Here is a 27,572-nt window from a genome sequence, read left to right as displayed (position 1 = left end):
GATCCTGGGGAAATGTGTGTTTAAACAAGATGGACCGAGACACAGCGAGTCTGATCTGTCAGGAGCTGAACTGTGGAAGATCTGCCAGTGAACCCAGTAATTCAGAGGGACTGAAGTCTCATAATTGGCTTGATTATTTTAAATGTCGACATCATGATTCAACTCTATGGCAGTGTCCATCTTCACCCTGGGGACTGAATGAGTGTGATAATGAAGTGGCCAAAATCACCTGCTCAAGTAAGATTATATTTAACTGATTTAAAGGTGCCCTAGAACTTTTTTTAAAAGATGTAATATAAGTCTAAGGTGTACCCTGAATGTGTCTGTGAAGTTTCAGCTCAAAATACCCCATAGATTTTTTTAAATTCATTTTTTTAACTGCCTATTTTGGGGCATAATTAGAAATGAGCCGATTCAGGGTGTGCCGCCCTTTAAATCTGGTGCTCCACACCCCAAGAGCTCGCACTTGCCTTAAACAACATAAAAAAAGTTCAAACAGCTAATATAATCCTCAAAATGGATCTTTACAAAGTGTTCATCATGCAGCATGTCTAATCACGTAAGTACACTGTTTATTTTGATGTTTACATTGATTCTGAATTAGTTTGAGGCTATGCTCTGTGGCTAACGGGCTAAAGCTAACATTACACACTGTAGTAGAGATTTATAAAGAATGAAGTTGTGTTTATGAATTATACAGACTGCAGGTGTTTAAAAATGAAAATAGCGACGGCTCTTGTCTCTGTGAATACAGTAAGAAACGATGGTAACTTTAACCACATTTAACAGTACATTAGCAACATGCTAACGAAACATTTAGAAAGACAACTTACAAATATCACTAAAAATATCATGATATCATGGATTATGTCAGTTATTATTGCTCCATCTGCCATTTTCCACTTTTGTCCTTGCTTGCTTACCTAGTCTGATGATTCAGCTCTGCACAGATCCAGACGTTCATGGCTGCTCTTGTCTAATGCCTTTCATAATGTTGGGAACAGGAGCTGGCATATGCAAATATTGGGGGCGTAAACCCCGACTGTTACGTAACAGTCGGTGTTATGTTGAGATTCGCCTGTTTTTTGGAGGTCTTTTAAACAAATGAGATTTATATAAGAAGGAGCTAACAATGGAGTTTGAGACTCACTGTATGTCATTTCCATGTACTGAACTCTTGTTATTTAACTATGCAGAGGTAAATTCAATTTTTGAATCTAGGGCACCTTTAAGATAGTTTGAAGTGGTTGTGTTTTGTTTAAATATGATTATTTATTTATTTATTTATTGTCTTTTAATGATTTTTCTCTTCATGGTGAATGAAATTTTAACATGTTTTAATTTCAGAGGATCAGGCTCTTGAGTCTCCTCTGAGTTATCTGACATGTTTTACCTCACCATCTCCTCACCAGAGACAGTGTTCAAGTAAGTTTATTATTATCACAGTTTTAAATATTTATAAAATGTCATGTAAATGTGTTATTGTACATGGTTTCCTGAAGCTGATCATTGATAGTTGATGTGTGTGATTTTAGATCATGTTCCTCTCAGACTGAGTGGAGGGGAGGGCCGGTGCTCTGGGAGGCTGGAGGTGTATCATAACGCTGTGTGGGGCTCAGTCTGTGATGATCTGTGGGACATCAGCGATGCTCAGGTGGTCTGCAGACAGCTGGGTTGTGGAGCAGCACTGAGGGCTGATGGGAATTCAGTCTTTGGTGCTGGTGAAGGTGTTGTGTGGCTGAACAGAGTCGAGTGCAGAGGGAATGAGATTCACCTGTGGGACTGTCCTCTCTCCCTGAAGAACCACACTGACTGCTCCAACAAAGATCACGCTGGACTCACCTGTGCAGGTCACAGCAAAACACTGACCAATATTATTCACTTTTAGATCATTTTAGTGCTAATAATATTTGTGAATTGAAGATTATCATGATTTTCAATTTGTTTGTGTCTGTTTTTCCAGATTTGTCAGTGTCCACTACTCCTGCCACAACAACATCATCTTCTCCTCCAGTTTCTCAGACAGTGAGCTCAACATCAGTCTCTCGTCCACAAACTCCTCCGTCTCTCTCTGTGCTTGTGATTGTACTGGGAGTTGTGCTCTTCCTGCTCTTAGTGCCACTGCTTATACTGATTCAGCAGAACAGAGTGATGAGGAGAGGTAGGAGAGATCCAGAGACTGTCATATTGTGTCTTATTCAGTGTGTGATCAGTCATGTGTTGTGAACTGACAGCAGGTTTGTCTCTCTACACTCACAGCTCTCTCTAAGAGGAGACACAGGAGCACGACTGAGGCCGTTTATGAGGAGATTCACCACAGACCCTCTAACAGACACAGTCTCTTCACTCAGAGGGGTGAGTAAGTGTAATAGTGTCTGATTTGTGGAGATCAAAAGGGTAATTGCTTTATAGGGGTGTGTAGAGTAAATCACATCGATCCATTTGTTGGACTTTTATGTGTTATCTTAAATGATACAGAGTAGTGTTGTGATTCAATGTGTGTCAATGTAATTCAACGTGTCTGATGGATCTACTCCTCCACAATAGGAAGTGTCCTTTCTGAAGAACAGCATTCTGGGTATGAAGATGCTGATGAGCTTCTATCAGGTTAGACTGCTCAAATATAGCAATCTTATTTGCTACATACAAAAATAAATGGATGTTCAATTAATTAAAAACATTCACTTAGCAGGTTATTTAAAGGTATAGTTCACCCAAAAATGAAATTTCTATCATTAATTACTCACATCATGTCATTCCAAACCCATAAGACTTTTGTTCTTCTTCGGAACACAAATGAGGATCTTTTTGAAGAAATTTCAGAGCTTTCTGCCCCTAGACAGCTATGCAACCTCCACTTTGATGCTTCAAAATCTTCAGAATGAGATTGTAAAACTAAACCATACAAAATGAGTGGCTTAGTCCAAATTTTCTGAAGAGACACTATAGCTTTATATGATGAACAGAATTTAGGCTTTTATTCATATATAAATACTCATCAGCTCACACACCAGTTGTGGTAAACGGAAGCTTAAGCATGTTTGTTTGATGTGCGAGAACCAATGAGATTCATTCTCATGTGTTACGCAGCACGTTTGGGCTTCCAGAAGAGGTTTGTTCCCTTACGATATTCAGACTTAATTCACACAGATATACACACTCAATCCGTGTTGTTTAGTTTTACAATCTATTTATGAACTTTTTGAAGCGTCAAAGTGTCAGTTGTGTAGTTGTCTATGGAGAGACAGAAAGATCTCAGATTTCATCAAAAAGATCTTCATTTGTGTCTGTCTTCAAAGATGATCCAAAGTCTTTCAGGTTTGGAACGACATGAGGGTGAGTAATTAATGACAATTTTAATATTTGGATGAACTAACCCTTTAACTGAGATTAAATTATATAAAGCATTCAGCATGTAATAATTCAGATAAGGATGTATTGAATCTTTTAACTTTAACTGATTTCACTAAATTAAAATATCTATTGGGCCTCAGAATAGTAAAATCAGTTTCTGTTGATTTCCTCTTTACTATTAACTCATTTAGAAGAGCAGCAAGTCACACCTGAGAATTATGATGATGCAATCACTGTTGGACTGAGACCTCGTGATACAGGTTTATTTCTTATAATCATTTCTACAGGTTTAACAATATAAATTTATATGCACTTTAATTATACATATGCATATACATGTATTTCAAAATCCCAAATTTTCTACATGTAATGGATTCATTGAATTTTTTCATTATTTTGCCTATTTTTCTATTTCGACTTACCAGAAAACTATGATGATGTCATCTTTGTACAACAATTCTCCAATGATAAAGCAGGTGTGGGTTTCAAATTACACATTTTTTATTTGTTTGTTTGTTCATCTTCAAATTATAGTGGCATGTGAACTCATGTAATTAATAATGGAAACATTTATATTAGATGGTGTTCAGGAGGATTATGATGATGTGAAGAATGTCAGGGAGTATATGAGTGACATGTTTGGTACGTTACTGACACCTTTTTACCTTACACTGAATTTATGTTTAGTTTTTATAATCGCTTTATAATATTAATTTCTGTGATAATGATAGCTCATTTAGTTTGACTCCCATTATTGATGTGTTTATTAATAATATTTTTTAAAGCATATATTGATAAATTAATTTGCTTTGTTTTCTAATAACAGACTATGATGATGTGGAGGAGGAGCCAGGGAAACAGGGAGGGAGTGTATAACTCAAACCACACCCACTGCCTCAAATCCTTTAAAAGCTTTTAAGTGGTTTGCAGAGTTTAAGTGTTTTGGATGCTATACAAGTTTCAATTGCTGTCCACCAAATTTTTATGTAACATATTGTATTGAAATCTACTAAATCAATCAAATTTAATCCATGGTTGACAGGAAAAAATGTTTTGCTTTCATTGCTTTTTCTAAAATTTAAATTTCTCTTTCCAGAGGTTTTTAAAAATTGTGTTGTTTTTGTGATCACACTGCATTGAAACATTTGTATATGTTTTAATTTTAGATGTTTTAACCTCCACTGCTCCAGTTTTATATTTGTGTACAATTTGATTGTTTTGATTTTTGATTGTTTAACATTTGATTTGAATGTTTTCTGTTTTGCAATTAAAGTCCCACTGACTATGTGCGTATATTGTCATTGTTATTATTATTATCTTTATTGTGAAATTGGGGATTGCTAAAGCACTTTAAAGCACAAAATGCAAAACTGAATACAATTCTATGAAATATATATTGTTTTTCTGGAATAGTACTTTGATATGTATCTGTCTTATCAGTGTTTTTTGTCAGCAGTTAGTTATCTGTGCTTGCATCTCTTCTCTGCAGGTGTCAGACTTTAGCGCTGTATGTACACTGAAGTGTTTCCCACATTCACTCTCATGACAGCTGGGTGACTTTGTCAGCACTTTATCATGTGCGTGTCTCCTCAGTAAAGTGTCTCTGTACGTTAGAGGAGGAGTCCCGTTCATCAACAGTGGCGTTTTCTTGATATATATGGAGAAAACTGAAAATGCCTTGGCAGCTGTTCTCTTGAAGTTTAACTCTTGAGTGTGATTGGTAGTCATCCACTTTCTCTACCTTTATATTTCCCACCAGAGCAGACAAGAGTCTCCTTTTCTTCAGAATTACTAAGAGAGTTGATGAAAAGTTTGTACTGAAGTTCAGAGCAGAGGAAGATGAAGAACTGTCTGGTAATCCTACTGATGTCCACAGTCATCACACTCACCAGTGCAGGTATTTTTACCTCATATTACATTAAAGTTGTTTATATTTAACATAAGAATCTTCCTTTGTACCGTCAATAACTTGTGTAATATTTCTTTATTCTTAAGTTTCATTGTTTATATTCCATTACTGGTATTTATTTATTTAAATAATAAAAAAAAATCTTCTAGAAGCCATCATTTAGATTCTCACTGATTCTTTTCTCTTTTTTGTAATTGCATGGTTTTGTAGTTTGATGTGTTATAATATTATACATGGAGTTTTAATTACTCTATATTAGTTGAGTAAAATGCAAAAGTGATTTTTCACACCACAGGACTATTTAAGTAAGCTACAAAAAGCAGCAAAATGTATCAATAAATGTATGAACTTTTATAGATTAATGACTCTTGTGTGCAGGCAATGTGAGGTTGGTTGGTGGTACCAGTCCTTGTTCTGGTAGAGTGGAGGTTCTTCATAGAGGTCAGTGGGGAACAGTGTGTGATGATGGCTGGGATATGACTGATGCTGCAGTGGTGTGTAGAGAGCTGAACTGTGATAAAGCATTACGTGCAGTTGGTGATGCTCACTTTGAACAAGGATCAGGACCAATATGGATGGATGAAGTGAAGTGTAATGGATCAGAGTCTACACTGAAGAAGTGTAAATTAAAAAGATGGGGTGAAAATAACTGTGGTCATCAAGAAGATGCAGGAGTCATTTGCTTAGGTAAGGCTGTCCAGTCTTCTTAAATGTTTTGTAAGCTAAAGAAACTGAGTGGAATTGATGTCGTTATCTTAATAATGAAATGGTTATAATGCTGTTTATTTATATAATGTAAACCCACAGGTCGCCGCCCCAGACTAATTAATGGATCTCATCTTTGTGCTGGGAGGTTAGAGATACTTCAAATAAAGACATGGGTTTCAGTGTGTGCTGCTGCCTTTGACCAGCAGGATGCAGAGGTTGTGTGTAGAGAGCTGGACTGTGGGACTCCTGTACAGGTGCTGGGAGAAGATGCTTTTGGAAAAGGAGACACTCAGATGTGGACACAAGAGATTCAGTGCAGAGGAAATGAATCATACTTTGCATTCTGTCCTACATCTACATCTTCAAATGCACTCTGTTCCCATGCTGTAGGAGTAATATGCTCTGGTTAAGTAATATTTGACCTCTCTTTACATATACAGTATTGCACACATAATTAGGTGTCCTTAAACTTTTGTTTTGTTTCAATGACCAGGTTACACTGATCTCAGACTGGTAAATGGCTCAGACTCTTGTTCTGGAAGAGTGGAGCTTCAGTTCCTCAATAAGTGGGGCACAGTGTGTGATGCATGCTGGGATATGAGAGCTGCCAGTGTCCTCTGTAGACAGCTGAATTGTGGGATTGCTGTGTCTGTTGTGGGATCAGACTGGTTTGGAGAGGGAAGTGGTGAAATCTGGGCTGATGTGTTTGATTGTGACGGGAATGAAACAAAACTCTCAGAATGTTCCATCTCTTCATGGAGTCGAGCTGAATGTACTTATAGACGAGATGTTGGAGTCATCTGCTCCAGTGAGGAGATTTTATTTTAAAAAATGTTATAAATTATCTAGAAATAACTTAATAAAGTGTCACATCTGTCACAACTTTAGATTCCTCTCTGGCTGTTCATGATGGTCTGGTGCGGTTGTCTGGAGAGAGACAGTGTGAGGGGGAGGTGGAAGTTTCCATCCATCAGGTCTGGAGGAGAGTTCTGCTGGACTCCTGGAGTCTCACTGAATCCTCTGTGGTCTGCAGACAGCTGGGCTGTGGCTCTGTGCTGAACTTCTCCGGCTCCTCTTCATCCAGTCCTGAACACAGTCATGAGTGTGTGACGGGCTTCCAGTGCTCTGGGAGTGAAGCTCATCTGGGAAACTGCAGCTCTCCACGAACTCTTAACTGCAGCTCCACACAACAGCTGTCAATCACCTGCCTTGGTGAGAAGAGCAACATCTGGGCAGATTCTTTAGTTGTTAGTGATCACTAATGTGTTTCTCTTTCTCTGAATGTCAGGTCACGGGTCCATCAGGCTGGTGGGTTCTGGGGGAGACTGTGCAGGGAGGCTGGAGGTTTTTCACAGCGGCTCATGGGGGACAGTGTGTGATGACTCCTGGGATATTAAAGATGCCCATGTGGTGTGCAGACAGCTGCAGTGTGGAGTGGCCCTCAGTAACCAGCAGGTACCAGCCTGGTTTGGTCCTGGTTCTGGACCCATATGGCTGGATAAGGTGGAGTGTGAGGGGAATGAGACATCCCTGTGGAGCTGCTCTTCTCCAGGCTGGGGAAAACATGACTGTCAACACAAGCAGGATGTAGGAGTCGTGTGCTCAGGTAAAGTCTCACACATTTTAGGAATCATTAAAATTAACTGACCCTGCAGTACTGGTACTTTCATATATAATGAGAACATATTATTAATGTAGTATTTGGAATCAAATAGTTTTTTAGTTAATTTACAAAATATCTGGTTCCCTGTGAAGGTGAATGAGACACTGTGTCCAAAGACACTTTGGGGATTGCCCTCGGCATGACAATATCTGTAGTATGTGTAAAAACGCAACAATGATATTGGCCTGTGAAAGCAGGAAAATAACTGCCAAATGCCTATGACAAGCACAAAGAAGGCTCAATGGACTTAGTTGCCAGAGACCAATCCCTCACTCAGGTCATACACGGATCTGTCAGTGACATTATTCCCTAAGGCCACAACCTAAGCTCATGCCCTATGTAAGGAGACACCTGGTCAGGGCGAGCAAACAACACTTGCCCCAAAGGCAGAGCTCCGATCCGCTAACATCAGTCTCATTGACTGGCATCAGGGAATACAGGCAAGAAGAAACAAGAGGGATAATAGGGGGATAAGATTCAACCCCTGAGGACCCCAGGGGAGCTAAAAACTAAAGTCAACATCTCTGAGCCAAATTAAAATAGGGCCCGAGGCAGGTCTAATCAAAGACAGTTTAACAAGATGGCCTCAGAGAGGGCCAACACCTGATATCACTGTCCAACTAGAGCTCAGGTGAGTGGAGGACTTGGCAAAATGACTCTCTAAAAGGTGGGTGGGTCTAATCAAAGACAGTTTACCAAGACGCTTCATGTCATTGTCCAATTGGAGCTCATGTGAGTGGAGACCTCAGCAGAACGACTCTTTAAGGACGAGAGGGCCTAACTGTGCTCAATCCAAAAAACAATTTATCTAAGTGGTGATGACGTTTAACACCTGAAGTCTAACTATCGCTCAACTGGGTGAGGGTCTCAGCAGAATGACTTTCTTAAGCAAGAGGACCAATCAACTTTAAGAGAGTTTATCAAGGCGGCATCATAGAAAGCCATGCATTTGATGTCACTATCTAACAGGAGCTCCCTACACTAAACCTAGAAAACAATCCATCAAGGCGGCTTAGGTGAATGGAGGCCTCAGCAGAACGACTCTCTAAATGAGAGGAGGCCCAACACATATGGCAGACTTAAAAAGGGCCGAACATGTGACGTCCCTGTCCACAGATGCCTCTCCATGGCCACCATTGCCGCCATTGCATGACCAATAGTGGCAACTTTTTGTTTGGTGTTCTGGAGAGCAAGACCTGTGGTGCAGCACAGCTCAGTTACCGCTTCAGGGGACGGGCCCTGTGCAGCCATCTGGCACAGGTGCTATTCCCTTGAGGAAAGAGACAGGTGAAATGTAGCTTTTTCCTAGAAAAGCCCTTGCAATCTTCACATTCTACTCCCTTGAGAACAGAATGTGCATGATCTACTCTGAGACAATTAATGCACATATCGTGTGTATCATCCAGTGACAGAAAACGCGGATACGGGGGAACACACTTCCTGAAGTGCTTGTCAGTGGATGCCATAATTATCGCCTTTACATGCTTCTCCTGAAGACAAAAAAGCTGGTGATGTGTACTCTAGGTGCCCTTTTGTACTTACAGTCACACTAGAGTGATGTCAAGGGCTGTCACAGACCAATGTCATTGTCATGCTTTTACACATACTTCAGACATTGTCATGCCAAGGGCATTCCCCAAAGTGTCTTTGGACGCAGTGGAAGTTCCCATTCAAAAGGGAAATAAAAATAACTGAATTGAATTTAATATCTTTTATCTAGAGTTTAAAGAGATCAGGTTAACTGAGGGCTGTGAAGGGAATGTGGAGGTTTTCTACAATGGATCCTGGGGAAATGTGTGTTACAATCAGATGGACAGAGAAACAGCGAGTCTGATCTGTCAAGAGCTGAACTGTGGAAGATCTGCCAGTGAACCCAGTAATTCAGTGGGCCTGAGATCTGCTCCTAATTGGTTAGATCATCTTAAATGTCGAAAATATGATCAAACATTGTGGCAGTGTCCATCTTTACCCTGGGGACAGAACAACTGTTATGATAATGAGGTGGCCAGTATCACTTGCTTTGGTAAGACTTTAATTAAATTTCTTGTTTGTTTTTTTTTTTGGAGGGGGGTTTTGTCTTTTTGGGTTTTTTTACAGTAAACTATAATCATACATTGTTACAGTTCTTTAAGTTTTCATAAGTTTAGTTTCCATCTAAATTGAAGGTTTGTTGAGTTTCACATGTTGTAATCACAGAGAAACAGAGTCCTGATTCACCACTGAGTAATCTGACATGTTCAGCATCTCCTCACCAGAGACAGTGTTCAAGTGAGTAGGTTCTGTTCTGTTAATGGGAGCAGTAACATATGAATGACTAAATGCTTTTTCTTCAAAAATATACATGTGAATTATCTATCTAAGAGATAACTGATGAGTCTCCACATGTATGATGTGTACATTTTAGATCATGTTCCTCTCAGACTGAGTGGAGGGGAGGGCCGGTGCTCTGGGAGGCTGGAGGTGTATCATAACGCTGTGTGGGGCTCAGTCTGTGATGATCTGTGGGACATCAGCGATGCTCAGGTGGTCTGCAGACAGCTGGGTTGTGGAGCAGCACTGAGGGCTGATGGGAATTCAGTCTTTGGTGCTGGTGAAGGTGTTGTGTGGCTGAACAGAGTCGAGTGCAGAGGGAATGAGATTCACCTGTGGGACTGTCCTCTCTCCCTGAAGAACCACACTGACTGCTCCAACAAAGATCAAGCTGGACTCACCTGTGCAGGTCACAGCAAAACACTGAGCAATTTTCATTATAATACTAATCATTTTTGTATATTTAAATCAATCATTATCATTTTAAATGTGCCTGTGTCTGTTCTGACAGATTTGCCAGATTTGTCAGTGTCCTCTACTCCTGCCACAACAACATCATCTTCTCCTGCAGTTTCTCAGACAGTGAGCTCAACATCAGTCTCTCGTCCACAAACTCCTCCGTCTCTCTCTGTGCTTGTGATTGTACTGGGAGTTGTGCTCTTACTGCTCTTAGTGCCACTGCTTATACTGATTCAGCAGAACAGAGTGATGAGGAGAGGTAGGAGAGATCCAGAGACTGTCATATTGTGTCTTATTCAGTGTGTGATCAGTCATGTGTTGTGAACTGACAGCAGGTTTGTCTCTCTACACTCACAGCTCTCTCTAAGAAGACTGAGGCTGTTTATGAGGAGATCCATTACAGGCCCACTAATCGACAATGTCTCTTTAATCAGAGGGGTGAGGCTGCTGAAATGATCTCCATTATTAATAATAATGACGAAACATTTTATACTGCAGGTGTGAATAGTCAAAGTGATGAAAGTATTTGTTAGATTTATTTTATTTTACCATGCTGACATGTTTAATGATTCTACAGGTCTTTTGACAGTTAAAGTGAAGAAATGTTAATCTTGTTAGGCTTCCTGCTTTTAACCACAGAATTCAGCAGTGAAAACCACAGCGCTGTGTTTGTGCTGCAGTCAGTGAGAGAGCACACAGGTGTTAGTGTGAGAGGTTTGACGAAGGGTAGACAACCATGTCAGCATTTCTGAACTCATTTATTAATGCAGTTCATCATTTTAACAACATTTTGGTTGTCATACTGGTTTTACACTGTAAGAAAAAAAAAAAGTCAAAAAATGGAAAAGTTACTGGTAATTTTCTGCCAGGAAAGTATCTGTTATTTTTTTTACAGAAAATTCCTTCATATTAACACAATACATTGTGCCCTGTTTTAACTGACTTTTCTAAGAGCGTATACTTTATTTGTATGCTTTATTTTCATTGATGCAGACAAAATGGATAAAGAGGCTTCAGAGGAGTATGATGTCATCACTGATATACACGACTGTGAGAATTTTTCATACTAAAATTATTACTTCAACATAAATAAATAGGAGAGCAGAAATCACTTAGTGCTTTTTTAGAGACAGTCATAATATCTGTGTTTTGACACAGATTGCACGAATGAGACCTATGATGACGCCACAACCATGAGAGAAGGTGATTTTTACAGTCTAGATTTTCACTGTTTGTTCTGACATGACACAGATTTACAAAATATGCATCTGCTGATCTACACCTACATCTTTAGAGGAAACACTGAAGAATTATGATGAATCATCTCTTGTGAATGAATTAGTTGTAAAGGGAGTCAATCAGACGTGTCTTATTATGTTCACCTCTGGCAACCAATTTCATCTAAAAAAAAAAAAAATTTGTTCATCATCTTACTTATTTTCATTTACTGTCAGCTCAAGTATTCACCAGCTGGTGCATGTCTAGACTATAAATTCTGATGATATTGCAAAAATTACAGATTTTTTTCTTTTCTTTTAAATGAACAGAACATGGGGCAGAGGAGCCAAATGAACAGGAAGAGAGTGTGTGAACTGTTACTGCTTCTACTGTTTCTTTTTATAATCATTTTATTATTATTATTTGTTTCCTGATGCTTTTTATATCACGTAATAATCAACATTGTTTTTTGTTTTGTTTTGTATTTTTGCTATATTGCCTTTTCCTAAACCTTTTCATACAACCAGGAGAAATGTAGAAGACTCCTTGACTCCTTGTTCTTATGTCATGCCTCATTATTTTAATTAAGTTTGTCAAATATTATTTTTATAATTCTATTTTGAGCACCAATGGAGAGGGGTTCGGTTCATTCCTCCTGGAAGCCGCTTCCACTGGTGCTGAACTGTACCAGTCGCTGTCCATGGTGCTGGAGGAGTGTCCGCTCTGCAGTTGTCATGGACATAAGTGACCAATCAGACAAACCAAAAATAAACAACCAACCAGAGAATATATTTAGCTTTATGTGTCATAAATAGCTACGTCACATCCAATACATTCCAAATAACTGCCATCATTAAAATGGTTTATTTCATTTAATAACAATATATGGTATAGTGCCCCAATTGACAATAACATTGGCTCTGTAATTGACCCTTCGCAAAGACCCGTCCCCCTTAGTTACTGTTGCTTTGTCCGGCAAGCCATGGACATAGCAGGTTACTTATGATATTAAACAAAGTCCCAGCTTTCAAATTGTGTATTTTTTTTTTTTTTTTTTTTAAGAAATACGAAGAATAAAGCCCGTTTTGTGGCTCTTTAATGTGTTGTGACAGGCTGCTGTAATGCCTCAGATAAAGCGGCTCATGAACCGATCTCTTCCGAATTTATATCATCAAATAAACATGAATGAACATGAGAAGGAATGTTGTTTAAAATGCTGAAAAACGTAAATACACACCATTTTTAAAGTTCAAGTCCACTGAGGTTAATCTTCTAACTCCTGACTGCTTTGTCGGACAAAATGGCGGATTCTACGTTATGATTGGTTAGATCGCCCGTCAATCAAACCACCAGCGAAGGGTCAATTAATAATACATGTTCTGTCCTTTGCATTAGCTAATTTTAGTGAAGTAAATGGTAAAGTGGGCTAATTACAGTATATACACATCTACATGTGTGTTAAGGTCTATGCATAATTTTCTAAAGAAAGTGACCCCTTCACAAAAAAAAAAAAAAGCATGCTCATCTTTTTTCTTTACTGGCATCTTCTGGAAATATATCGGTATTGCACTGCTTAATGTATACTAAATGTATTCCTCCATTTGTAATATTTTAAATGTAATGATAATTGATTAAAAACATTTTTTGTATCCATGACTGAGTTTCCATTGTCATTTTTCATATAATGATGATAACATATTTCCCTGCATGTTTCATAAATTACTATGAATAGGGTAGCATATCATTAGCAGAGGCGAAAAACCCTGAGGCTGAATTAGGAACAACATGCTGATAGAATTTTTTTCGCTTTTTAACGAGTGTATTGTTTTGATGAAAATGATTGCGGTCCCTTTAATTGCTGATACGCATGTGATGTGGCGTATTTGATTGGTTGAGTTAAGTTTGGCGACGGAAAGCAGTAGCTGTTTCGCAAAACAAAAATATTCGTACGAATTATCACATGTGTGCTCATTACAAGGAAATGTAAGTCATATTCTGTCTAAACACAAACAATTTTAAGCGTTAATGAGGCAAAATGACCTCATTATATGAGCGTGACCACACTGATAGGATAACTCATCAATTAAGTAGCCTAATTACTGTTCTGTTTCATAAGTAAACCAATCAAAAGTTAAAAACTGTTAGTGTTTTAATATTTTTTTAAATAAATAAATACATACCGAAAAGTAAACAAGAAAGTTAGGAGAATTTGAGTTTGTTTATCATGCTAAATTACGTTTGTGTTTGGGGACTAGAGTTGTGAATACGATTGTTATAATTTCCTTTGTTGCTCTGTTTCAGCACAAGTATTGTCTCTGAAGGAAAATTCTCCAGATATAAATATACAGTAAGGATCTTTCAGGTTTGAGAACTTCTTTATTTATTTTAAATCATTAGTACTGTCATAGGTTTGTTAAAGCAGTTTTGATGCTTGATGCTTTACTATGATTTCAGTTTCAAGCTGTTCAAATCACCTGCAACATTTAGTTGCCTGTCTTTCCCAAAAACAGTCATTATCACACTTTTGTACTTATGTTCTATTAATAACTAATACTAAATTTGCTCCCCCAAAAACCTGTAAGTATTAATTATATGCTTGAAAGTGACTTATGGGCGCCCTGACTCACTTTAAGGATAGATGAAGTTACAAGTACAATTTCAGCTGCAATTCACACTTTGATCACAAGGTGGAAACATATGACTGACTAAACAGATAAAAACTACTAAAATATGTGTGATTGATGTCTTTATCCCTGTCTCTCAGGCCATCCATCCCTTATCATGCTATATAAGTAAAAACAAAAATAACAACAAAATGAATGTTGGATTGTATACATTCCTCTGATTGCTGTCCCTTAAAACTGCCAAAAAAGGTCAGAACTGTGGCCATGTTAGGACACACTGCTCTGCTATGGTCAATAGACCAGAGATTAGAAAAGAGTCACGGCTTTGTTCCACAATACAGTTATTGTGCTCATATTAATCACTGGTCTTTTCACTGCAGTTCAGCTGGATGATGTTGTAACGTGAAGTGTTACTCACAAGCAATTAAATCATAAATGCGCTCCTGTTCTCAAAGAACAGCTGTGACTGACACCAGCTTTATCTGCTGTCTGGTCACCGTGGGAACGTAGGTATACCTATTAAATTCTTACAGAGACTGCAGAAGCAGACAGGGGTTTCCATAGAGACTGCAGGAGGCCAAATCCACAATAAGCAACTCCAAAACTATCTTTACACCCTGCGGCTTAAACATTCCCTTAAACTTCCCAGCTTGTAGTTAATGGATGGATGTATGGAGATAGTTGCATTTCTCCTGCCGTCTTATTTAAGGTCTTTCTGCACCTTGCTATCGTACAAAAAATTACTATGAAGGCAAGATATGCCTCTAACCTTCCAGCTCACACTGGCCTTATCATTCTATTGGCACCAATGGATGGACCGGCTCAGCACACGCCACTGGCAGGCTTATCGCCGCTGCTTACCAAATTGAGATGGGACCTGTGTCTAGCCGACGGTATCAAACAGCTTTAGCCTGACCATAAGGGCATCAATCTACCTCCCCCTTGATGGTCCTTATTCTCACATTTCCAGCCTGTCACCACACAAGCCAATAGTAGAGATTTGCTTTCCCGTAATGGACATCAAACTCTGACCGCAGATGTTTTGCCTGCTGTTAAAAGCCGATGATTATGTGCCAGATGGTAAGCAGTCTCACTTTAGAGTGTATTAAAGATATTTGCTAAATACTACCTCAAGGCCCAGAATCACCTGCTTTTTTTTTTTTTTTTTTTTTTGCTCAGATGAAATCAGAACAAAATTAGGAGCTTGAAGAGCATGTAAAGTGATGGCCTGTAGCTGTGTTTCAATGGGACACATGAATATAAGGATATATGGAATCAATTCATTATTGATGGAGTATTAAACTGCCAAATATTACGATTAATTAAGAGCAAATGCTATTTTATTTTACTTCTGCATCCACAGCGTCGACGTGAGCTTGTTTAAATTCTTTTACAGCTGTGTAATGGTGTGTATTTTGGTGTTCATGTCTGTGAGAGTCAATTTGGGTTATGTTTGGCAAAGCAGTGATCTAACTGTGCAGTTGGCAGCTCCCACACTGACTCTGAGAACACAAGTCTCAGTCAATGACTCATGATGTGTGGAGTGGGCGTCCGAATACTCATTCATAGAAATACCATGGACAGGTCTTGAGTGCCACTGGGTAATTCATACAAAAGAAAAGGATTGTAATATTTAATAATTAGCTGTTTTTTTTTTTTTTCCATTGCCTTTTTTTTTTTTTTTTTACTTTTACTTAGTACATACAAAGTACGTTCATTTGAATCTATCCATCCAGTATACCCTAAAATGAAAAATTGTTGATTTAAAAATTAAGGAGGATGAAGGAAACATGTCCATTTAGTATTACAAATAGCCCATTTATGTGCTTCGGAGAGCAGGACAGTGTGTACAGACAGCGGGAGAAAAACATGGGGCTGTATTTATCATGATGGCTTTGGCGTACTCTTCATTGATCACATAATGAATGTCATCATTAAAATTCACCATCACGTTTCTTTGTTCTTGCTAGCGATTTACGACATAGCATTCTCAGATTAGACTCAGTAATGGGAATAGGCAACCATGCTTATATTCATGTTGACCGTCCAAAAGTGACGTGTTTGGATTAAAAAGCGGGTTTAGTGCTGCTGACGTAAAGTGATTGCGAGTCAAAGTCAAATGTATAATTCTGAGGAATTAGAGCTGGAGCTCTGTAAGTGATAGGGATGCTGTCATAACACATGCGGTGGATGCCTTCACTAATCCCAGAGCGCTTCATAGCATTGAGTTGACTGGATAGGGCACATGCTAAATAAATTTGAAGATGTGTCTTGAAAAATTTACCTGCTTTACTAGAACCTCATTAAAGCTGAAGTGTGTCATTTGTGCCTCAAGTCTCACTAAATGTAATAAAAAAAAAAGGCTAGTTAGGATGTTTAAGCCAAAGTGTTTAAAGGGTTAGTTCACCTAAAAATTAAAATAATGTAATTTATTACTCACCCTCATGCCGTTCCCCACCCGTAAGACCTTTGTTCATCTTCGGAACACAAATTAAGATATTTTTGTTGAAATCCATTGGCTCAGTGAGGAATGAATAGCCAGTAATGATATTTCCTCTCTCAAGATCCATTAATGTACTAAAAACATATCTAAATCAGTTCATGTGAGTACAGTAGTTCAATATTAATATTATAAAGCGATGAGAATATTTTTGGTGCGCCAAAAAAACAAAATAACGACTTATTTAGTGATGGTCGATTTTTAAAACACTGCTTCATGAAGCTTAGCAGTTCGGAGCGCCAAAGTCACATGATTTCAGCAGTTTGGCGGTTTGACACATGATACAAATCATGATTCGACACAAAAGATTCATAATGCTCTGAAGCTTCATGAAGCAGTGTTATGAAATCGGCCATCACTATATAAGTTGTTTTTTTTGTTGTTGGTTTTTTTTGGCGCACCAAAAATATTCTTGACGCTTTATAATTTTAATATTGAACCACTGTACTCACATGAACTGATTTAAATATGTTTTTAGTACATTAATGGATCTTGAGAGAGGAAATGTCATTGCTGGCAATGCAGGCCTCACCGAGCCATCGGATTTCATCAACAAATATGTTAATTTGTGTTCCGAAGGTTAACAATGGTCTTACGGGTGTGGAACAGCATGAGGGTGAGTAATAAATGACATTATTTTCATTTTTGGGTGAACTAACCCTTTAAGGTCTGAAGAAGGTTTTTTTCCGAAATGTGCCTTAGTTCAGACAGATTCTGCCAGTGTTACATAACAGATTTTAAAAATGTGTTGTTGTTTTTCATGTGTCAATCAGCATAATACATTATATACTGTATTTGATCATGTCCTTTGTTTGCACTGCATCCCTATTTGAACTGTTTTTCCCTTCCATGTACACACACACAAATGAACCCGTCTTGTTTATTCATGAGTTTGTATGTGCGCGTGTCAAAGGATATCAGCCAAGAGCGCTCTAATGAAAGATGATTTCTGCACTCTGATCCACGGGGCAAAATGTCTATTTCTGGTTCCACATATCAATACACATCCACCTCCGGCACCTCTGTCAGTAGCTTGGAAAGTAGGCGCTGCATTTTATTTGTGTGAGAGCTCCTGCCAGACTTTCAAGAAATAAGGACAGTAATGGATTAAGTTGTTTACAACAAACTGCAGAATGGTCATTGAGAACAGTGATAGATTCTCTGAGCAATCACTAAAACGTGTAGTGAAGAATGATACTTGGAAAAAAAGAGTTAGTGGCTTTATTAATTGAAAAAAAAAAAAAAAACCTGCTTTATTTTGAGCTTAGTATATATTCAATATATTATATATGTGTGTGTGTATATATATATATATATATATATATATATATATATATATATATATATACTAAGTATATATTAAGTTTTTGTGTATACAGAAAGCAAAAAAGTGATATTTGTTTTTAATGGCCCTACAAGTTTAAAACCATCAACCATCAAACAATCAAGAACAAGATACTAAACTTTAAGGTATATCTGACAAAATTATTTGGCAAAAAAAAAGTGGCAAACTACAGATTATGGGATATGTGTTTTATTTTACTATGCAAACATTTGCATGCATTACAATTAATCATTAAAAATAAAATCAGTTATTAATATTTTGAAGGTTTGATTTGGTTCTCCATTGGTTTTGATTACAGCAGCCATTCTTCTTGGCATTACTCAATAAGCTTTGCGCATATGTTGTGAATAATTTCTCTGTGTGACAGCCTGGCCAAAAATGTTGTGTGCCAAATTCCGCATGTTATTGCATTAGAAAATAAAACAATTGACTCCTATCACAACTACGCAATATGCTTACAAAATCTTTAACAAATTTTTAATAATATTTGAATAAAGGCTGAAGATATAAATTTTACTACTGTATGTATGTATGTACACTGATCAGGCATAACATTATGACCACCTTCCTAATATTGTGTTGATTCCCCTCTTGCTGCCAAAACAGCCCTGACCCATCAAGGACTCCACTAGACCCCTGAAGGTGTGCTGTGGTATCTGGCAGCAGATCCTTTAAGTCCTGTAAGTTGCGATGTGGGGCCTCCATGGATCGGACTTGTTTGTTCAGCACATCCCACAGATGCTTGATTGAATTGAGAGCTGGAGAGGCTTTGTGGTTATGTTCTTCAAACCATTCATGAACCATTTTTTGCTTTGTGGCAGGGCGCATTATCCTGCTGAAAGAGGCCACAGCCACCAGGGAATACCGTTTCCATGAAAGGGAGTACATGGTCTGCAACAATGCGTAGGTAGGTGGTACATATCAAAGTAACATCCACATGGATGCCAGTCGTTTCCCAACTGGACATTGCCCAAAGCATCACACTGCCTCTGCCGGTTTGCCTTCTCCCCATAGTGCATCCTGGTGCCGTTTGTTCCCCAGGTAAGCGATGCGCATGCACCCAGCCATCCACGTGATGTACAAGAAAACGTGATTCATCAGACCAGGCCACCTTCTTCCATTGCTCCGTGGTCCAGTTCTGGTGCTCACATGCCAACTGTTGGCACATTCGGTGGTGGACAGGGGTCAGCATGGACACCTTGACTGGTCTTTTTCCTGCTTCTAACACATCAACTTTGAGGACAACATGCTCATTTGCTTCCTAATAGATCTCACCCACTTACAGGAGCGGTGATGAAGAGATAATCATTGTTATTCACTTCACCTGTCAGTGGTCATAATGATATGCCTGATATGTGTATATATTGACATTATGTGGAAATGTAGATACTAAACTATTATTTGACAAAATGTAGGCCTATAGCATTTTCATGCATGTTTTGCACATATATATTGTAGTTTATAGATAGATTCTGCAGTTTATCCTGAGGAATTCAGTGCATTTTTATGGATAATGTCAATGCAGGAAAGCAGTCAGATGTGACTGTTCAACCAGAATGTGTGAAATATAAGAAGCAGAAGTGTGATGCCCTCTAATAAATTAAACCTTCAAATGACACGACAGCTCTTAGCTGATGTTTACAGAAGGAGACATGCAGTGTTTGAGTCAGATGCATATGGAAGCATTGTGTTCACGTTTTCACAGGGGCTGTTTTGAGTAGATCATTATTTGCTTCCTATCTTCCTGCTTATTATTCCATCCACACGTTTTCAGCATTAAAATCATCTGCGTCTGGCAGCTCCATGATTGATCCATGAACCACAATGTCTGTGAAGCATTACAGGGTGACTGTGATGACCCTCATAATGAGAGTTGAGCTCCCTGTCCACCACATCCCCTCAACATGACAACACTCATATATCATAGAATAACCTCTGGCTCACGCTGATCAGGACAGCGCTAATGCAAAATCAAAGACAGGGCAGCATGACAGATTCAACACAGGATAGGTTTTCAGCTGTCCACTAAAATCCCGTGCAGGGATTACTTCACTCAACAAAAACGAGCTGTAAATGTATGTAAAAAGAGGCTACAAGTTTAAATGTAAAAGTAAAAAGGATAAATGCAGATTGAAATATAAATATGAAAAGCATTAGAAACTCAAACCATATGAGACAACTCATACAGCTGCAGTTGTCGTTTTTGCGAGGTCTTTGTGACCGGCTCAACTAATCATACCAATTAGGACTGAAGCTGTTCTTTCTTGCTCTGAAAATGTACAGTCTGAGAAACAAATTGTTCAGACATGCGCATAAAGTTTTCTTTATTTTGACCTCAGTTTTAAGGACATTGGTGAGAAGTTCTCATCACCAAACCCGTGCAGCTGTCTACCACCACCTGATGTGTTATTACATGCAAATGAAGTCTAATTACAGACCTGATACTCATTTAAATTGGTCATGACTGTGTTTTAGTGCTACCTAAACACAATAAATGTCTAATTTTGAAAGCAATTATGAAGAATTTCCAAAAGTCACTCTGTTTCAAAGTGGACCAATCAAACCTTTCAGAATATTGATGATAAAGGTGGAGTGAATTCAACTATTGCATGTAAATTTCTTCTATACAACATTGTTATATTGAGTTTAAAGGGATGGTTCACCTAAAAAAAAAAAAAAAGAAAGAAATTCTGTCATTTATTCACCCTCATGTTGTTAGAAACCTGTATGACTGACTTACACAAAAAAGATATTTTGCAGAATGTTTGATGAAGTGTTTTTGTCCGTACAGTCAAAGTCAATGGGGTTCACTTCATTGTTGTTATTTTTAACTAAAACTATTCATTTTAATTAATTTGGTAATTGAAATAAAGCTGAAAGAAAGAAAAATATAAGCTAAATATTAGATGTAAAAGTTCAATTAAAATGAAATTCAGAAATTTTGCCTTGAAATAAATGTTTAAAATTGCTAAAACTGAAATATAATAAAAAAAAAAAATAAAGCTAAAAATGTAAACGTAACAAAATCACTAAAACTTAAACTACAAATACAATAAAAACTGTATTCATTTAATAATAAAATCTAATTAAACTATTTGTATACACTGCGTTTCAAATTATTATGCAATTGACATATCAGTAAGATTTCAGTAGAATAAACATTCAGATTTTAGTTTTCTAAGAAAATGTTTGTTTGTTTGTTTATTTATCCATGTCTTTTTAGATAACTGGTATCAATCTCAGACAAAATAATTTGCCAGATTTATAGAAACCCTACTTAGAGGTTGTTCCACATTTTTAAGCAAGTCACAGTTATCATGCAATATGGGGAGGAAGAAAGATCTTTCTGAAGATGAAAAGCATGAAATGGTGAAATGCTGTGCAAAAGGCATGGAAACAACTAATATTGTGTGAAACTGAATGGAGATTATCAAATTATCATAAGATTTGTGAGTGATTTAGAGCACAGCAGAACTCGGTCAGATAAAGGCTTATTGATGAAAGTTCCTATCAAAAAATGTATTGTATTAAAAGGGCAGCTATAAAAAAGCCAGTGTTGAGTAGCAAACAGGTATTTGAAGCTGCTGGTGTTTCTGGAGTCTTGAGAACCTCACCATGCTGGCTGGCAGTTGTGCGTAAAGATGCATTTTAGACACCACTAACCAAACCTAACAAAGAGAAACATTTACAGTGGGTGTAGAAATACATTTTCAAACAGTTTTATTGCTGTGGTGGTTTTTTGCAGCATGGGATAGTGCATAGTGCATTGTACAATAGTTCATTGTACTATGCACTATCCTCCTTTTTATACCATAGCTGAAAATGGACAGTTATGAACTCCACATATCTTGCAAAAGTCATTTTAATACCCTCCATCTCACTTCCCAGTATTCCAGCCCAAATCATCACCCACCAGCTCCTTGCTGACATCACAGTCTTGTTGGAACGTGGAGCCATTCACCAACCATCCAGAAATCCATCCATTTAGACCATCCATTGTAGTACTGCATTAGTCAGTGAATAAAGCTATTTAAAAATGAGTCTTCATGTATTTCTACACCCACTGTAAATGTTTCTCTTTGTGAGGTTTGGTTTGGAGTGGCTGAAATGCATCTTTACTCACAACTGCCAGCCTGCATGGAGAGCTTCTTGAGACTCCAGAGACACCAGCAGCTTCAAATACCTGTTTGCTGCTCAACACTGGCTTTTTTATAGCTGCCCTTTTAATACAATTCATTTTTTTGATAGGAACTTTCATTAATAAGCCTTTATCTGACCGAGTTCTGCTGTGCTCTAATCACTCACAAATCTTATGATAATTCAATAATCTCCATTAAGTTCCACACAATATTAGTTGTTTTCATGCCTTTTGCACAAAATTGCACCATTTCATGCTTTTCATCTTCAGAAAGATCTTTCTTCCTCCCCATATTGCATGAGAACTGTGACTTGCTTAATAATGTGGAACAACCTCTAAGTAGGGTTTCTATAGATCTGGCAAATTATTTTGTCTGAGATTGATACCAGTTATCTAAAAAGACATGGATAAATAAATGAACAAACATTTTCTTGGAAAAACTAAAATCTGAATGTTTATTGTACAGAAATCTTACTGATTGTACAGAAATCTTACTGATTTGTCTCTTGCATAATAATTTGGAACGCAGTGTATTAGTATACTATTAAATTCCATAATATTAAAGGGTACATAACACACACAGTTTCAGCCAATCTCATGTTAATCTTGAGTACCTAGAGTAGAATAGCATCCTGAAAAGTCCTAGCATCTCCGAAAAGGCTTTAGTTTTATCAGATTTTTTAAAGAAAGATATGTTGTGCCGAGTCTTTCTGAAAACAGCCGAGCTCCTGGAGGCATGCCTTGCTAAAGAGTGACGAGCATGCGCAGCTTTTGCGTAGCAAAGCTATCAATGGTCAGCTAAACAAATGTATTTAAGCACACACAATACACCATTGCATTATCCCTGGATAACGTTTGATTCATTATACGTTCGTGTTGTTCACATTATATGCACTTGCATGCCGACTGCCAATAAAGCAGACATCTGATGCAGTTTTATTCACCACCTGTGGTTCTGACTCATGACCGTGATCTTTTACCGCTGTGACCGCTCCATCTTTTAGTTTCAAACGATCTACAAATCCAGTGTCGAACTGGGCCTTGTTTATGAAACCATAAGCGCCGATCCTGAGGGCTTGAGCAGCCACAGAAAAACATGAGATATTCTCCATTAATTTTAACCAATAATAAAAAAAAAAAAAAGTGATTACCACTTTATCCTTATTTTGATAGTTTTTAAGGCAGATTCTATGGTAATTTTAATGACAAAATGTTGAGAGCGCATCAATGTAATGTGTGAGCATAAATCTCTCGGTTCCACTTAACGCAGGGTTCTTTGGGAAGCAAGGTTATCTTTCGTTTTAACTCTTTCACTCTCACTCTAAACCAGTTTCTCGGACACCAAGAAGACACATGTAGTTCACAATCAGTTCACAATCATTGGCTACATCTTGCATTAGTTTCCAGAAATGGCTAGAATGGAGAACATGTCAGACGTCAGTCCGAGGGGATATAAATGGACCCTTGTTGCCTTGCTGAGTGACAGTTCAACAATTAAACTGACAAGGTGAACACATTCACACATGCTGACCCTGCAGCCTCTTAGGAGACTAAATGCACTGTAGATTTTACAAGATGCAAACAGCATGCAGACTTTGACCACTCAGATGTCCAATCATTGCTGATGGAAGCCAGGAGTGCATTGTAATGACCGTAGCCTGAAACTCTTCCTCTCTTTATTCCTGATTTCTGCTGAAATAATAGATGTAGACTGACTTGTTTTTTGTTCTTTGTTGGTTTTATTGAGCAAACCGGTATAATGCTGTTTTCAGTCTGGAGAGGTCTAGCAGTTAATGGAGATGTGCATGTGTGTTTTCAATCATTTTGTAGGCCAAAAAGACGTATCATATGCCTACCTTTCCAAACATGCATGGAAGAGATGCATTGTATTATAGAAGAAAAATGAGATTTCTCACTGTAGCTTAGGATGTGACATGATGTTCTTTGAAATAAAAGCTTGCATCATTTGGATTGAAGTAAAGAGTAAAGAACTCAAAGTGATAATAAAGCATATAGGACCAAATAATGCAGAATTGGATGTTTTCTTTTAACAAAAGATGCAAAACACTGGATTATCATGCATTACAACTCTGTAAATAGAAAAGTTACTGGTAATTTTTAGTTTACAGACATTTCCTTTAACCCTAAAATACAACACATGGAAAATTATTTTATATTAACACATACCCTACAGGCTTTTCTTTGGTATACTTGACTCTGATTGTTCAGTCGTGTCATTCTATATTTAAGTTGAACTGAATATTTAACCCTAACTCTCTTATTCACTCTGTCGGGTCAGGATTTATTTTGCAATAATGACCAGCGTATTCCATCCAAATCCACTTATCATGGGCCGTACAACAGCCAACAACAATGTGTTAAACGAACTTTCTTCGGAAATGTAGGGTCGTTGCAGTTCATAGCTTATGGTAACAAGATATAAGCTCAACATTAGAATCAATTGTTTTTCTGCCATCTCTTTTCCCAGCAGACCAAATGGATGCAGACCGCTGAGGCAGACAACTCTTTGATATCTGCAGAGATGAAGGAAATGGCAGTTGCCTGTCAGCCTGATCAAGGTTTTCTTAGGTGCACCAGGCTTTTGATGAAGGACCTTTTAGCAGTCCAAGGCTCAGAGGTAAGATATAAAGCATCGCCTCTTTCAGCAGCATCTCCTTTTGTGTTAAGCATGTTTTTTTTTTTGTTTTTTTTTACTCTTCAATACAAGCATCATCTGACTGGTGCTTCTATCTTCTCTTTTAGCCATTTGGCTCTGGTCTCTTGTTAAATGGGGCCTTGATGTGGGTCAAAAACATGTACCCGAACATGAATTGTTCACAGCTTCTTCTTAACAGCTGTTAAATGTTGATATATATATATGTATATATTAGGCCTTTTTTGTATTTTTTGTATTTTTTTTTAGAAAATCCAGAAACAGATTACGGCTGTACCATCATATTGTAGGAGCATTTTTCACGTAAAAAGATCAAATATGGAGCACTTTGACAAACATCTTACCTTTCATCTCCTTAATTGGCTTGATGTCTTTCTTTCTCATGCTCTCTTTCCCACTCTGTGCCATTAATTATTAAATATCAGCGAAAGCCTAATTACATCTGAACAGTGTGACGCCATTAAGTAAATTGTCTGAAAAATTGTCACAGCGCACCATACAGAGCTTTTTTCACTTCAATTGCTACTGTCTGAAAGACGTCCATCATCTTTCTGAAGATACAGAATCATTCTTAATAGACTGTTTTCTACTTTACCCATACTTAGTTTCTATTTCTGAGATTGGCAAATGTGAAATGTGTCTGTATATTTTGAGTTTAAATGTACCCAGAATACTCTCATAATAGTGGATTTTGCACTAAGTTTAAATTGAAGCCCATTTCAGAGAAACAGTTGAAGTGGTCTGTCCGAATTTCATTCATACTACCCATATTCATATGATACAGATTTTATTTTAAAGGTCGTGAAGTAAATTCAAATGTTGTATCTACTCAGACAGCATGCGATATCGGACACACAGTCATTGAATCATTCACTCAAATGATTAGTTCAAAACTGATTCATTCAGGGGGAAAAAAAATCAAGCATTTTTGGTGAATCGGTGAGTCTGTGAATCATTCATTAGACCAATTTGTTAAAAAACACTGATTCATTCAGTAATGTGATGTGTTGCTCAGAGCTGCACAATGGCTCTACTGTGGATTTGTTTGGAACTATTTTTGTTGATGAAACAGAGCAAAAACATGAGACAATATTCTAAAATGTAATTCACCTCATAACTTCTTGTTTATTGTTTATTAGGCCTGTCACATTTGCAGTCAGGCTGCAGCAACTTAAACTTAACAAAACAACAAACTTAACAATATCCTGTCATAAATTTTAAAAACAAGAACTAATACAGGGACATTTTTGCGCAATATTTTGAATTTTGGGGGCATTCTTATTCATTTTGGTGGCATTTTTGCTCCAAGCCCCTGTTAATTTCTGCCCTTGTTGTGTGCTTGGCATGATGGCAAGGGGGACGGGGCTCTTTTTCGAGGACAAGCGGAGGCCAACGGCTGTAGATATAGAAAGATGGTGGAATACGTCCCCACTTCTAAATAAAAGAGCTAATCTCTGATTGGTAAAGTCATCGACTGCACATGCGCATTGGCTGGTCTAGGCTAAAAAGCTATTTGAGCATAAGAATTAAGAAACAATATCTGTGGGACAGTTTATGTCAGATTTTGTTGCTGATTTGAATTTAATTGTGATTTCGGCAAGCTGTTTTTGAGATTTCCGGAATCCCCCATTCAAATAAATAGGACTTGGTCTTGGATACCTGAAATAGCTGCCCGGAGGCATCGCAAATATGGCCGCTGATTGAACAGACTTTCTTTAAAAGGGACTTTGGCGGAGGCCCTGTCTGTTGAGAGGCCCATTTCAAGTGAAATGGCCAAAGGCCACTACATCTGTCCCGCTATGATGATTTTTCAGTTGACACTCTAAGCTACAAATAAAGCAGCTTTAATATACAACACATTGTGAAATACACTGACAATTCAGAATTTATTTAGTTAAAATACATTTGAAACATCCAGTAAAATTATTTTCAAATATTTACTGCATTTGTTTTTTTTTTTACAAAAGTTATCACAAACTGTACACATCATAACAACATATAGCGATCATTTTAGTTGTCTGGTGCAAGTATAACAAAAAATCACTGAGAAGCAGTTCATCAATAGCTCAACCAGAAATCATCTCAGGAAGTTGAGTGCTAATCAAAACAGTTGGACAGTTTTTAGAAGCCATTACACAATATATGCAAATTGTGTATAAAGTTATTCAAGATCACGAGCCCATAGTACAAACCAACCACCAAACGATCCATAGAAATGCACTTTAACAAGATAACAATTCGAAGAAATTCTCAATTATTTACACATGCCGGCACTGGCAAAGTTAAAGGAAATAAAAAATACTACCTATCAGGAATTATACATTTCAAAACCATATTTAATGTACTGGTATCAGCATGCTACAAGAATACTTCATCTTTTTTCTATCAATCTGACCGAGCTCTGGGGCAGAAGCACTGTCTTCATGTGCAAATCAAAGTTAACAGTACACAGCCGTTTTGTAATTGCCATGATTGCATTATTACTTAATGGACACACCAGCAAACACTCAGAATACCCAAAAGTGAGGGTCCAGCTTTAAAACGTTAGGTGTGCAATTACCATGGTGTGTGCCATATTATTTGCATGCCGACTGAATAGATGCTGGATGATTTCACTCAATGATTACTAATTCTCTGACATAACAAAACTCGACTACAACACCTGGCAAA

The 27,572-nt window shown here is 37.7% G+C and overlaps 1 pseudogene; it reads left to right on the top strand.

The window, feature by feature from the left end:
• LOC137024482 (uncharacterized) overlaps window positions 1–25,090 on the top strand; it is a 108,288-nt pseudogene extending 83,198 nt beyond the window's left edge.
• Window positions 25,091–27,572: the final 2,482 nt, after the last annotated feature.

This window comes from Chanodichthys erythropterus, chromosome 8 (genome assembly GCF_024489055.1).
Source record: "Chanodichthys erythropterus isolate Z2021 chromosome 8, ASM2448905v1, whole genome shotgun sequence".
Taxonomy (NCBI): Eukaryota; Metazoa; Chordata; class Actinopteri; order Cypriniformes; family Xenocyprididae; genus Chanodichthys; species Chanodichthys erythropterus.
The sequence above is the reverse complement of the archived record's forward strand: the minus strand, read 5'-3'. Positions and strand labels throughout refer to the sequence as shown.